Raw genomic sequence first — 12,086 nt, forward strand, 5'->3', positions numbered from 1 at the left:
CCGTGAGTACCGGGAAGCTTGCCAGGGGTCTGCCCAGGAAGGGGACCACTCCAGTGTTGAGTCAGTGGACAAGGGCTAGCATGCACGGGAAGTGAGAAAGGGGGTGCCAGGTAAGGACCCTGAAGAGGAATTCATTCAGGAACATATATTTTACTTCACTTCAGTGACAGGGTGAAGCAGCGGCCTTGTCGCACACTACAGTCAGTTGTCCTCAGAAATTGTGCATAGTTCATAGTTGGTGTATCCCATTCATCCCTTCTCCCATCCAAGTTCTAAAATAAAACATAAAAACCAACCAAATCCCCTGGACTGTTCATTGTCTGAGACAAGTCTTAAAGTGATAACTTTTACAGACTGTTGCTATGAGTAACTCAGGGGAATCCACACTCAGCAGCTCCCTAGGGGGCAGTGCTACACTTAAATAAAAACTATACTTAGAGAAGTATGGGGGGTTACATGGCTGATCTCTTTCTAAAACTGCCCACTCAGCAAACTGAATGAAAAAAAAAAAACCTTAAAGATTCCATCATTCACAAAAACAAGGTGGATGGAGGAATCAACACCATCGGGATATTGTGTTCTGACAGCAGCACCCGCCGCTAACAACATACACTGATCAGTGGCTGCAATCAATTTACGTCGAGCAGAGGAGCCCACTCACTGATCAAAGTTCTGCTAGTCCCCGAATCGATCAGTGTATAGCAAGCTTAAGAATGGTAATTGCTTGTCTGTCTCTGGCGGGCGTCTTTACTTTGTAAAGCACTGAGCAGAATTAGGTATACAGATTAAATGGTTAGAATGGACAGGACTCTCAATTGTATACCCTCTGATTTGTTTTTATTAAATGGTATTATTAATTTGAACGCTGATTTGGAATTGGTAAAAAAATTTACATTATATAACTAGTGGATTTCTACATAATCTAATGCTCAGAGAGTCTTTGCAGTTTTTAAAGAGAAGTTTGGATAACAGTTTAAGATTAACACATTACTCACAAGTTAAATTAAGTACAAAATAAAAAATTAAAAATTAAATAAAAACTCATGATAGTCCTATCCCTGAACACTATTTGACAAACCATGTATTATAAAAATATACTTTGAGTAAAGCGACCACTGGATGGCACTGTTTCTAAAAACAAAAATCTATATAAAACAAGCTGTGCTTAGCAGGTAGCTTCTATTTATTATTTTAAGTGATTTCTTTGTAATTATCCTTTTTTCCTAACACAATTAAGAATATTTATTTAAAAACAAAAAAAATGACTGCTGACAAATGTCCAGACTATGAGTAGTATCTGATTTTTTCTATATGTGTTCAATCTGTGTGGTGTTTTATCCTGGTGATAACTGTTCACTCCAGAAAAAATAGCTAGTATTTACCTTACTTCTGTCTCTGGTCAGGTCTCGGATGAAGATACATTAAAACCACCTATTGGGGAGATTTTCTTGCACTTCCTGTTCTTGTGTCACCAGGACCTCTGTGTAATCTGCAGGACTAAATCTCTAACCCATCACAATATACAACATGAGAATCATGTTTTAAAAAAGTTGTACCTTTGGTCATAAGGCTGCATTCACATGTCAGCGTAAGGATCGCGGGCAGAATCGCCGCGATTCCGCCCGCGATCCGGAAATCATTGCAAATCGTGGGACGCCTGTGCGTTGCCCGTGATTTGCAATAGCCCCCCAAACGCTGAGCGATGTTGCTGCGATTACTGCCTGCCGAATCACGGTAACATCGCGCAAAAAAAATCGCGGGACGCAATACACTCCAAAGAAGCTCTTGTACTTTTTTGGGCGTAATGCGTCCCGCGATTTTTTTTGCGCGATGTTACCGCGATTCGGCAGGCGGAAATCGCGGCAACATCGCTCAGCGTTTGGGGTGCTATTGCAAATCACGGGCAATGCACAGGCGTCCCGCGATTTGCAATGATTTCTGGATCGCGGGCGGAATCGCGGCGATTCTGCCCGCGATCCATACGCTGACATGTGAATGCAGCCTTAGAGCCTCATGCACACTGAATGTTTTTTCTACTGCTCCTGGGGTTGTTTGGTGTTTTTTTTTTCCTGCTTATAAAACACCATTGCATGTTAGTCTAGGGCAGGGATCCTCAAACTACGGCCCTTAAGCTGTTGTGGAACTACACATCCAATTAGGCATTGTAAAACTCTGACATTCACAGCCAAGACTAGGCATGATGGGAATTAAAGTTCCTGAACAACTGAGGGGCCATAGTTTGAAGACCCCTGGCCTATGGGGTTGATTTACTAAAACTGGAGAGTGCAAAATCTGGTGCAGCTCTGCATAGAAACCAATCAGCTTTCAGTTTTTTTTTAGTTAAAACTTCTAAGAACAAGCTACAGTTAGAAGCTGATTGGCTACCATGCACAACTGCATCAGATTTTGAACACGCTAGTTTTAGTAGATTAACCCCCACATGTCCATACAGACAGTGTGTCCAGGAGCAGGGGAGCTTTGGCAGAAAAAATGCTTGACGTGTCTAAATGCGTAAATGTGCCCAAACGCATCGAACACACTTAAGCGCTAGGCGCATTTAGCACCTAAACGGTAATTATTTTAATAGCCAGAATGAATTATTATTCTGACCAATGACAGGAATCAATGCAAAAAGTTCAACACCTTGGACAAAAGTTCTTGGGACACGAAGTAAGTGTTCAAAAAGCTACATGTGTATTGACCTTGGTGCTTTACTTATACAGAAACATTTCAAACCCTAGTTTAGCTCTTAAAAACACAGTTGGCATTGGCTGCAATCCTTCCCAGCTCTAAGACCAGACTGCAGCAGACCTGACTTTTTAAGGAATTACTGGGCCCCTTAGATGTCTACCTACAGTTAGAGGCATACTAACTGACCTGAACCCTTCTCCTAGAGCAGATCTGTCTTTCTTTAGGGATAAAAGAAACCCTTAGAACCCCTATAATACTGGGCAGTATACTGACCTAACTCTTGTGTACTCTAGAGAACATACCGTGCTCTGGCATGATCTGTCACCCACTGTGTCCACGGGACGCAGCGGATGACTGATCACTATACTGGCCCGCTGCCAGTGTCATGTGATTGCTGTGACCAATCACTTTTATTTCATGCTTCCTTTCATGCCATTCTTTATATACAGTCGTGTTGCTAACTGTGGTTGGTCACAGTGATCACATGGTACTGTCTGCCAATCACAGCCTATTTTTACCATGTGATTAGCTGTGACCAATCACAATTTTTTTTAAAAAAGTGACTAAATACCTCACACTGTCTATTTTCCAAAAAAGTCATTTGGGGGGTTTAAGTACTGTTCGGGTGTTTTCGGGCCTCAAGAAATGAGAAAGACCATCAGTACATCAGAATTGATACATTTTCTGATATATTCCATAGTTTGTGGATGCTATAACTTTCTACAGACCAAATAATTTACACTTATTTGGGTTATTTTCAGCAAAGAAATGTAGCAGAATACAATTTGGCCTACATTTATGAAGAAAGATGATTTATTTGCAAAATTTTATAACAGAAAAAAATAAAAAAGCTTTGACCTTTTTTTGTTTATTTAGCAAAAAATAAAAAAACCCAGTGGTGATTAAATACCACCAAAGTGAAGCTCTAATTGTGTGAAAAAAAATGATAGACATATGGGTACAGTGTTGCATGATTGCGCATTTGGCATTTAAAGTATGTTAGCACCGAAAATTGGATAGGGCAGGAAGGGGGTAAAAGTGCCGGTTTTGAAGTATTTAACCTCCCTGGCAGTAATCCCAAGTGTGGCTCGGGTTAGTTTTCAGTACCAAAAGCGGTAACCCCGAGCCACACTCGGGATTACCCTGTAGTGAAACTTACCTTGTCCCTACGATTCCCCGATGTCCTCGGGCTGATACCGGTGTTTTATCAGTAGTGACTTTCAGATGAGAAAAACTTACTGCGCATGCGCATGCACCATGCGTTCCAACTTGGCTGCTATGCGTTCCAAAAACTTTGTTAATGTGACAGAACACGAAGCAGCAGCAGACAAGTTCTTACACCCAGGCAACTCTTGAATTTCAGACTGATTTTAGCAGTAAACTCACCTTCTATACTGAAATAGACTATTTCACCACGACCAAGTCGCTATATAATCAGTTGCGCAGTGCAGGGTGTACTAAGATAGACGTCGCCACCTTCTACCTGCAAGTTTCTCGCTATATTTACTATATATATATATATATATATATATATATATATATATATACAATTATAATAGAAATGTAATACTGTTTTTCAGCCTATAAGGTCAGTTTACTGGTAAAATAAATCCAAAATTCAAAACTTGGGTGGGTGTAAGAAGATGTCTGCAGCTTCTTCATGTTCTGTCACATTAGGAAAGCTATTGGAACGCATAGTGGCCATGTTGGAACGAATGGTGCATGCGCAGTAAGTTTTTTCCCATCCGAACGTCACTTCCAGTTGCAGAATCTGATAGGTAGCGGTATTCCGATAGAGCACCGGCTTACCTCTAGGGTTCCCTTCCCTGCGAGCACCGTGACACAGGGGGGTGGAACCGGGCGGGAAATTCACCTGCACTTTTACTGTTTTATTCCTTTTATTTTTAATAATACATTTTTATTAATAATTTATTAATGAATTAATTAATTTAATTTATTAATACATGTATTAATAATTTGTATTCACTTTTACTGTTTTATTGCTAAGAATTACAGGCCTACAATATAAAACAACAGATTTCAATGCAAAACAATGTACCTCTTTGACATTCAAAATGACTGACATAATCAGACCGCCAGGGCGGTTAAACTTTGAAACCAATTATGATTAGTACAAAAGTGAATTTACCTTAACTTTTATAAAAATATTATTTAACAAAGTTTGTGACATTATCATTTAACCTAGAAACAGAAAGTGCTTAGCAATGTCAACAACTTTTCTAGTTACTGACTAAATTCATGAATTCATAAATGATGGCAGTAAATAGCGCTAAATAATATGTTGTACTTATCTATTTTTTTATACTAGCAAAAGTATGCCTGCTTAGGCAACAGGGAATGGAAACTGTTGTATGGCAAATCAGATATAGGAGAAATGACTGGGTACATACTGTACAGAAAAGTGCAACCCACACAACACTATACAAATAAACTCACTTTTTTCTTCATGTGATAAAGTCTCAGTTCATTCCCTATTTAACACGTTTATGGTTGAATGAAATGATTTAAATCATGGGTGTCCCTGGAACAAATCGGTCTCGGCCCGCTGATGCTAGCTAGAATTATGGCCCTCTACAAGTCACCTTCCGCTAGGCTCCGGATTAACGGCTCCTTGTCTCCTACCTTCAGTATACACAACGGTACACGCCAGGGTTGCCCCCTATCTCCGTTTCTCTATGTACTAGTAATGGAACATCTGGCTGTTGCTCTTCGTAATAACCCCAATGTTTGCGGACTGACCATTGGCCCCATACATTCTAAACTAGCGTTATTCGCAGATGATTTACTGCTCTACATTACTTCTCCTCAAAAGTCCCTCCCTGCGATCTTGGCCGAGTTCCGCGACTTTGGCCTTATGAGCAACTTTAAAGTTAATCATTCTAAATCGGAGCTATTAAATATCTCCATGCCTAAATCGACTCTTAAGCGTATCTCGGACACATATCCCTTTAAGACGGGATCCTCCTCCGTTCGCTACTTGGGTGTCAATCTGCCTTCTGACCTGACACGCCTCTTCACTGACAATTTTGTTCCACTCTTCACTAAAACCCTATCTGACCTGTCTACGTACTCCACGAAACGCTTGTCTTGGTTTGGGAGGATCAATGTTCTGAAGATGGACGTTCTGCCTCGTTTTTTATACCTCTTCCAAGCACTTCCTGTTCACATACCTGCATCCTTCTTTGACAAGCTGCATAGAGCGCTTTCGAGATTTGTATGGCTTCATAGCCGACCCCGCCTAAAGTATGCGACTCTCACCCTTCCGAAGTCTAGAGGGGGCACTGGTATCCCGGACTTCGCTCTCTACCACCGTGCGGCGACCTTGACGCGCTTGGTGGATTGGTTTCACAATGCCCCCACTAAACTATGGGTGCAACTTGAACGTCTTCTTGCCCCCTTTGATCTCAGGGCACTTCCCTGGACTCCGGTACATCTTCGTGGCCACGTTTCCTCTTTCAACACTTAAACACGCCAGACCTTGCGGATTTGGGATTGCCTGAATAAATCGGGCCGTCTCTCAGGTCCCCAGAGCCCCATGACGCCCTTTTATAGCACCCCAGCGTTCCCCCCGGCAGCCTTGTGTTCTAGATTTGGACCCTGGACTGCGACGGATCATCGGCGCGTTTCCCAAATTCTCCGAACTGACCCGTCCTTGTTGACGACTCCTACTTCCACCACATCCCATGGTGCTCTTGTGAGCTGGCTGCAGCGCGGCCAGGCTCTCTCCTATTAAAGCTCCCTGCCCTCACTGACTGCTGTTAGGGGTGACCCTTCGGAGTTTGACTCTATCCTACTCCAGGATGTTCCCCCCACGCACACGGTGTCTCTCTTATATTCCTTACTCCTCCGTGCCCTTCGCCCTGACCTGCTGACCTATACTGCTGCCTGGGATAGGGACCTGGGGCGAGCCCTTTCATCTAACGACTGGTACAAATGCTTTGCGTTGACTCACTCGCTGTCTCCTGCTACACAAGTTCAGGAGAAGGGTTTCAAACTCTTGAGCAGATGGTACAGGTGCCCTTCCTCGATTACCTATATTGATCCACTTCAGTCGGACCAATGCTGGCGATGCACGTCATCTAGGGGGACGCTCCTTCATATTTGGTGGGAATGTCCGCAGATCCACGAATTGTGGATTGGAATTATTGCTCTTTACTGCAGGCTCCAGGCAACTACAGTCTCCGCGACACCGCAATTGGCCTTGTTGTCCTTGTTGCCCGGTTCCTTCCGGTCGATCAAGAGAGACGTTCTGCGTTTTTTCTTGGCGGCTGATTGGACGGTAATACCCAGACACTGGAGAACCAAGCACGTACCCTCTAAACTTGAGTGGGCTTTGGAACTAATCAGACTTAGGAACATGGAAAACCTGCTGGCATGAGAAGGGGGCAAAGAGGATCGGTTCTCTGCTGCATGGATGTCTTGGGACATGTTCCGGTGTTCGGATGCCTTTAAGTCCTGGCTCGAATCACCTGTAATGCCGGGTGATGGGGAACGGTAGTGGGACGTGGGCGGCCCCTCTTGATCTTCTCTGTCTTCCTCATCCTCTTGGCTTATCTCTGTTTTCGCTCTCCTGCTTTACCCCACCTCCCTTCTCTCTATCTTTTTGGCTATACCACTGGCACCATACGTCTATCCTTTTTGCGCTCCCTTGCTGTTTTTGAGTGCTTCTCAGTGTAAGACCTGAGTATTTACTAGTGCCTTACACACTTTACACCATTTTCTAATGTGTCGCCAACTGTAGCGGCGTCTCTACCAGTGTTATCCTTTATTTGTCTTCTCTCTTGCTTATGTTGACCCATGTTACACCAAGCTGCTGTTTGTTAATTGTGCTCCAATGGACTTGGTAGTTTATGTTTCTTTCCAACACTAATTAAAATTGTTTGCAGTAGGCACTTACTTAAAGTTCACTATGTGACATGACTGTGAAAACATTTTTTTTTCTGTTTGTTGATTGCTCCTTCGCTTTCACCCATATTCTGTAAAACCCCTTTTTCTCAATAAAATCAGATTGAACTAAATCATGGGTGTCCAACCTTTAGGCTTCTCTGGGCCACATTGAGTTTAGAGAAATTTTCTCGGGCTGCATATAAAATATATACTATAGTAAGGTATATACTGTAAGTAATAAAACGCTGCCACGTCCTTCCTGTGCCGCCCCTCCCCCGGTCCAGGAAGTGGGGCTTCGTATGATAGCGGCCCCTGGATTAGCAGGAGATCCCCGATCTGCTTTTAATCCGGCAGCGCTCCCCCTTCCCTCCCCTCCAAGGCAGCCTCTGCCTACAGTTATTTGGAAGCCACTGTGGCAGTCCCCCGACTCAACTTCCTTCCTCCCCAGCAAAAAAATAATAATTGTCAGGGGGCAGTGGGCCGCATTGCCTGCGGTTCCGGGCCGCATGCGGCCCTCGGGCCGCAGGTTGGACATGTTTTCTTGCATGTTTTCTTGCATTATTAGGTCATAAGTAACAGATTAAAATTTGTCTAGAGTGAATAGGGTTTTAAAAAAATAACATCCATAATCACCTCTATGCTGCAACATCAGTGTGATGCTACGGATGTCCCTTATTGGCTCTAAAACTGAGAACTGAGAGATCATATGACCGCTAAGCACTCAGTTCTTAGTTGGCTCAGAGCAGAGAGCAATGACTGTCAATCAACACTCTGTCACTCCAGTGCTCACTGTAGCACCAGGCAGAAGAGGGGGCAGCTCTCAGCTGCATGTTAAGAGGTAGAGCCAGCTGTCAATCAGATAGCCAGGTGGTGCCTGACAATATTGTAAGGATCCTTCCAGAGGCAGGTGTGGCTCTGCTATGCCAGTAGATCGTAGGCATTAGCCGACTATCAGCTGCCTCTGGGTCCCAGGAGAGCAAAAGTAAGTGCATCCCTCTAACCCGCAAGAGAAGTAGGGCTAAAAAAAAAGCTTTAGCCATACTTCTACTTTAAGTTATATCATATCTAATTGGTAGAATGATAAATAATTTTCCATATTTGCAAATAGTTGTATTTGCATATTTGTGTAATCTGAAAAATAGTACCCAGGCCGCAGAGCTGCCGAGGGCACAGTTGTGCTGTGTGTGATCAAGGTTTTTCACTCATCAGGCTATACCAATGCTCCTGTACCATGGCATGAGTGGCAATCATCTTTATTGTAGGGCAGTCAGAAACTTTCAGGAACCATTTGTAAGTCTATCATTTGGTTGTGTACTGCTTATCATTGGATTCAGGGGCCAGAGTGCACATTAAACTTCATTTAAACAGTGCAACAAGTGTATAAAAAAATACTAGAGGTTGAATAGACATTCAGAGTTTTCTGTGTCTGCTTGAGTCCGAAACATGCTGCCAAGCCACATAAAGTAAATCCCCATGGCCATCTTTTTGCAAAACTACATTGTGGACAATATTTTGGTTAATTTTTTATGAGGATTCTGTTTGAGTTCCTTTCATCAGACTATGACCTGACTCAAGCTCTGCCAGCTTCACACACAGGCATTATTATGCACGGAAGTCTAACAGAACACGTGTTCTGTTGATATCTACTGATGCTTTTGTCAGTATTCCTTTCTAAATGAGACCCTGTCACTATATAATAAGTTGAATAAAGTTGAAAAAAAATGCATGAAAAATACGTTTTTTTATACTTAGCTTGACTGTGCTATTGTGCTCCAATGCATTCAAGAGATACATCTTCCAGAAGAAGCTTCACATTTACCACTTCTGGAAGTCTTGGATGCCAAGTCCCCTGCTGTCTGTGTTCTCTCCCATGATGGCAGTACAGCAGTTTGGGCAGTACCAGGTATTAAAATACTTCTTTTCAGTGCCCCTTTTTTAAATATTTTAAAATGTGGTAATAGGGTTGCTTTAACCGGTTTAGGACTGCCCGCCCCAGTTATAAAGTGGCAGGCAGCCCCTCCTGTGTGAACCGACGTAGATATACGTCAGTCGCACGCCTGCAGCTCGGGGGTGAGTGCGCCCGCCTGCGGCGTGCTTCCACCCCCCACTCGGCAGCGGGGACTCCGATTGCCGCCTAACACCTGCAATCATTACCCGCTGAAAGAGCCCGTTCTTCTCTCTGGAATGATCACAGAGCTCCGGTGATCCTTCTATATAGGATCACAGGTCTCTGTGATCATTTCACAAGCTCCGCCCCCTTACAGTTAGAAGCACTCCCCTAGGCTCACATTTAACCCCTTCATCACCCACAGTGTTAACCCCTTCCCTGCCAGTGTCATTATTACAGTAACAGTCCATATTTTTAGCACTGATTACTTTAGTAATGTCACTGGTACCCCCCCCAAAAGAGTAAAAAATGTCAGTTAGGGGTCCGATCTGTCCGCCGCAATGTTGCAGTCCCGCTAAAAATCGCTGATCGCCGCCATTAATAGTAAAAAAGAAAAAAACAATAAAAATGACATAAATCTTTCCCGTAGTTTGTAGACGCGATAACTTTTGCGCAAACCAATCAAAATAAGCTTATTGCAATTTTTTTTACCAAAAATATGTAGCAGAAAACAAATTGGCCTGAAATTTTAAAAAGTTTTGATTTTCACATTTTTTTTGGGGGGGGGGATGTTATGGCGCTTTTCCATTGCATGGAACCAACGGTTCGGCTTGCTTTTGTGCATTTCCACTGCTGGTACCGCATGGTATGGTGTAGGAACGGTTCGGTACGGTACAGTACGGCGGCGCTTTTCCACTGCATGGAACCGAACGGTACGGCTCTCTAAAACAGTACTACCTCAATTGTGGTTCCAAGAGGTACCATACCAGTACCATATCCCACAATCCTTTGCATGCAGTCACTACTAGCCACTGATTGGTCAAAGAATCGTTGTTATCCCACCCACTTAACTTTAATGCTACTTTAGTGGAAAAGCAAACCATACCAAACCGTACCGAACCGTTCTAACACCATACCATGCGGTACCAGCAGTGGAAAAGCAAACCGGGCCAAGCAGGGCCAAGCAGGGCAGAGTAGAGCCAAGCCAGTACTTGCAGTGGAAAAGTGCCATTATATAGCAGAATGTGAAAAATATTGTTTTGTTTTGTTTTCAGAATTGTCACTCTTTTTTTGTTTATAGCGCAAAAAATAAAAATCGCAGAGGTGATCAAATACCACCAAAAGAAAGCACTATTTGTGGGAAAAAAAGGACATCAATTTTCTTTAGGTACAGCGTTGCATGACCGCGCAATTGTCCATTAAATCAAGGCAGTGCCGAATCGCAAAAAATGGCCTGGTCATTAAGGGGGCAAATCCTTCCGGTCCAGAAGTACTTATAGTGTAATTCTCAGCAACTTTACTAGTTTGCATGAAGAACTTCCTATGGCATAACTTCGCCAGTAATGCCCCTTTTTCAAAAAGCAGTTCTAAAATCCCAGTCAAGTGTTTTTTTTTTCTCGGTACAGACAACATCATCAGTTTTCTAAAGGCTGCAGGAGGTGCTTTCTGATATTTGTGAACAGAGCTAAGAAAAGGGATGAACCTGACATACCTGGGTTCAGTTTCGAGGCAGGTACAAAGAAGATCACTGAAGTTCAGGTGCTAAATCTGAACCCCATTGAAGTCAAGAGGGAGCCAATAGTTGGAAAATACTAATGACCATTTTCTAGAGCATTGGACAAAAATATGGAAACACTACATGATTTGCAGGTGTGAAAGTGACAAAATGTTTCGTTTTGAAAGCGACAGTGAGGAAACATTCTTTTGCTTCCACTGTGTGATAAGACACCTAGCCAACAGGTAGGAAACGACACTTTCATCATTCACCGCGTGTGCTGCTAGTTATACAGAGTCATGTCCGAGCTTACTGAGTTTCAAAGAGGGCAAATTGTTGGTGCTCGCTTGGCTGGTACCTCTGTGACTGAAGTTGCCAATTTATTTGCGATGTCGAGAGGTACAGTTGTAAAGGTAATGATGCATATGCAATTTTTGGGAAAATGTTGTCTGATAAGCATTAACGTGGTCAACATGGTCATCTGACCCAAAGCGACAAAAGCATAGTTGCAGGATTGTGACCCAGAATAAGAAAACAATTGTTGCAAAAGTCACTGCAGAGCTCAATCTCTTCCAAAGTCTTCAAAATCTCTGTCTACAAAAACTGTGCGGAGGGAACTCCATAAGTAATATATTCATGGGTAGGGTTGAGCGGACACCTAGATGTCCGTGTTCGACGGGTTCGGCCGAACTTTAAAAAAAAGTCCGGGTCCGTGTCCCGGACTTTTACCGAACTTTTCCCGGACACCGAACCCCATTGAAGTCAATGGGGACCCGAACTTTAAGGCACTAAAATGGCTCTAAAACACCAAAGGAAAGGGCTAGAGTGCTGCAAATGGCAGCAAAACGTAATTAAGAGCATGGCAAGTGCTCTGCAAACAAATGT

General features: G+C 43.2%; 1 protein-coding gene across 1 annotated transcript in view; it reads left to right on the forward strand.

The window, feature by feature from the left end:
• Positions 1–12,086, forward strand: part of SSBP4 (single stranded DNA binding protein 4) — a 682,195-nt gene that overhangs the window by 7,725 nt on the left and 662,384 nt on the right. The window lies entirely within an intron of this gene.

Source organism: Pelophylax lessonae (assembly GCF_965119305.1).
Source record: "Pelophylax lessonae genome assembly, chromosome: 1".
Lineage (NCBI taxonomy): Eukaryota > Metazoa > Chordata > Amphibia > Anura > Ranidae > Pelophylax > Pelophylax lessonae.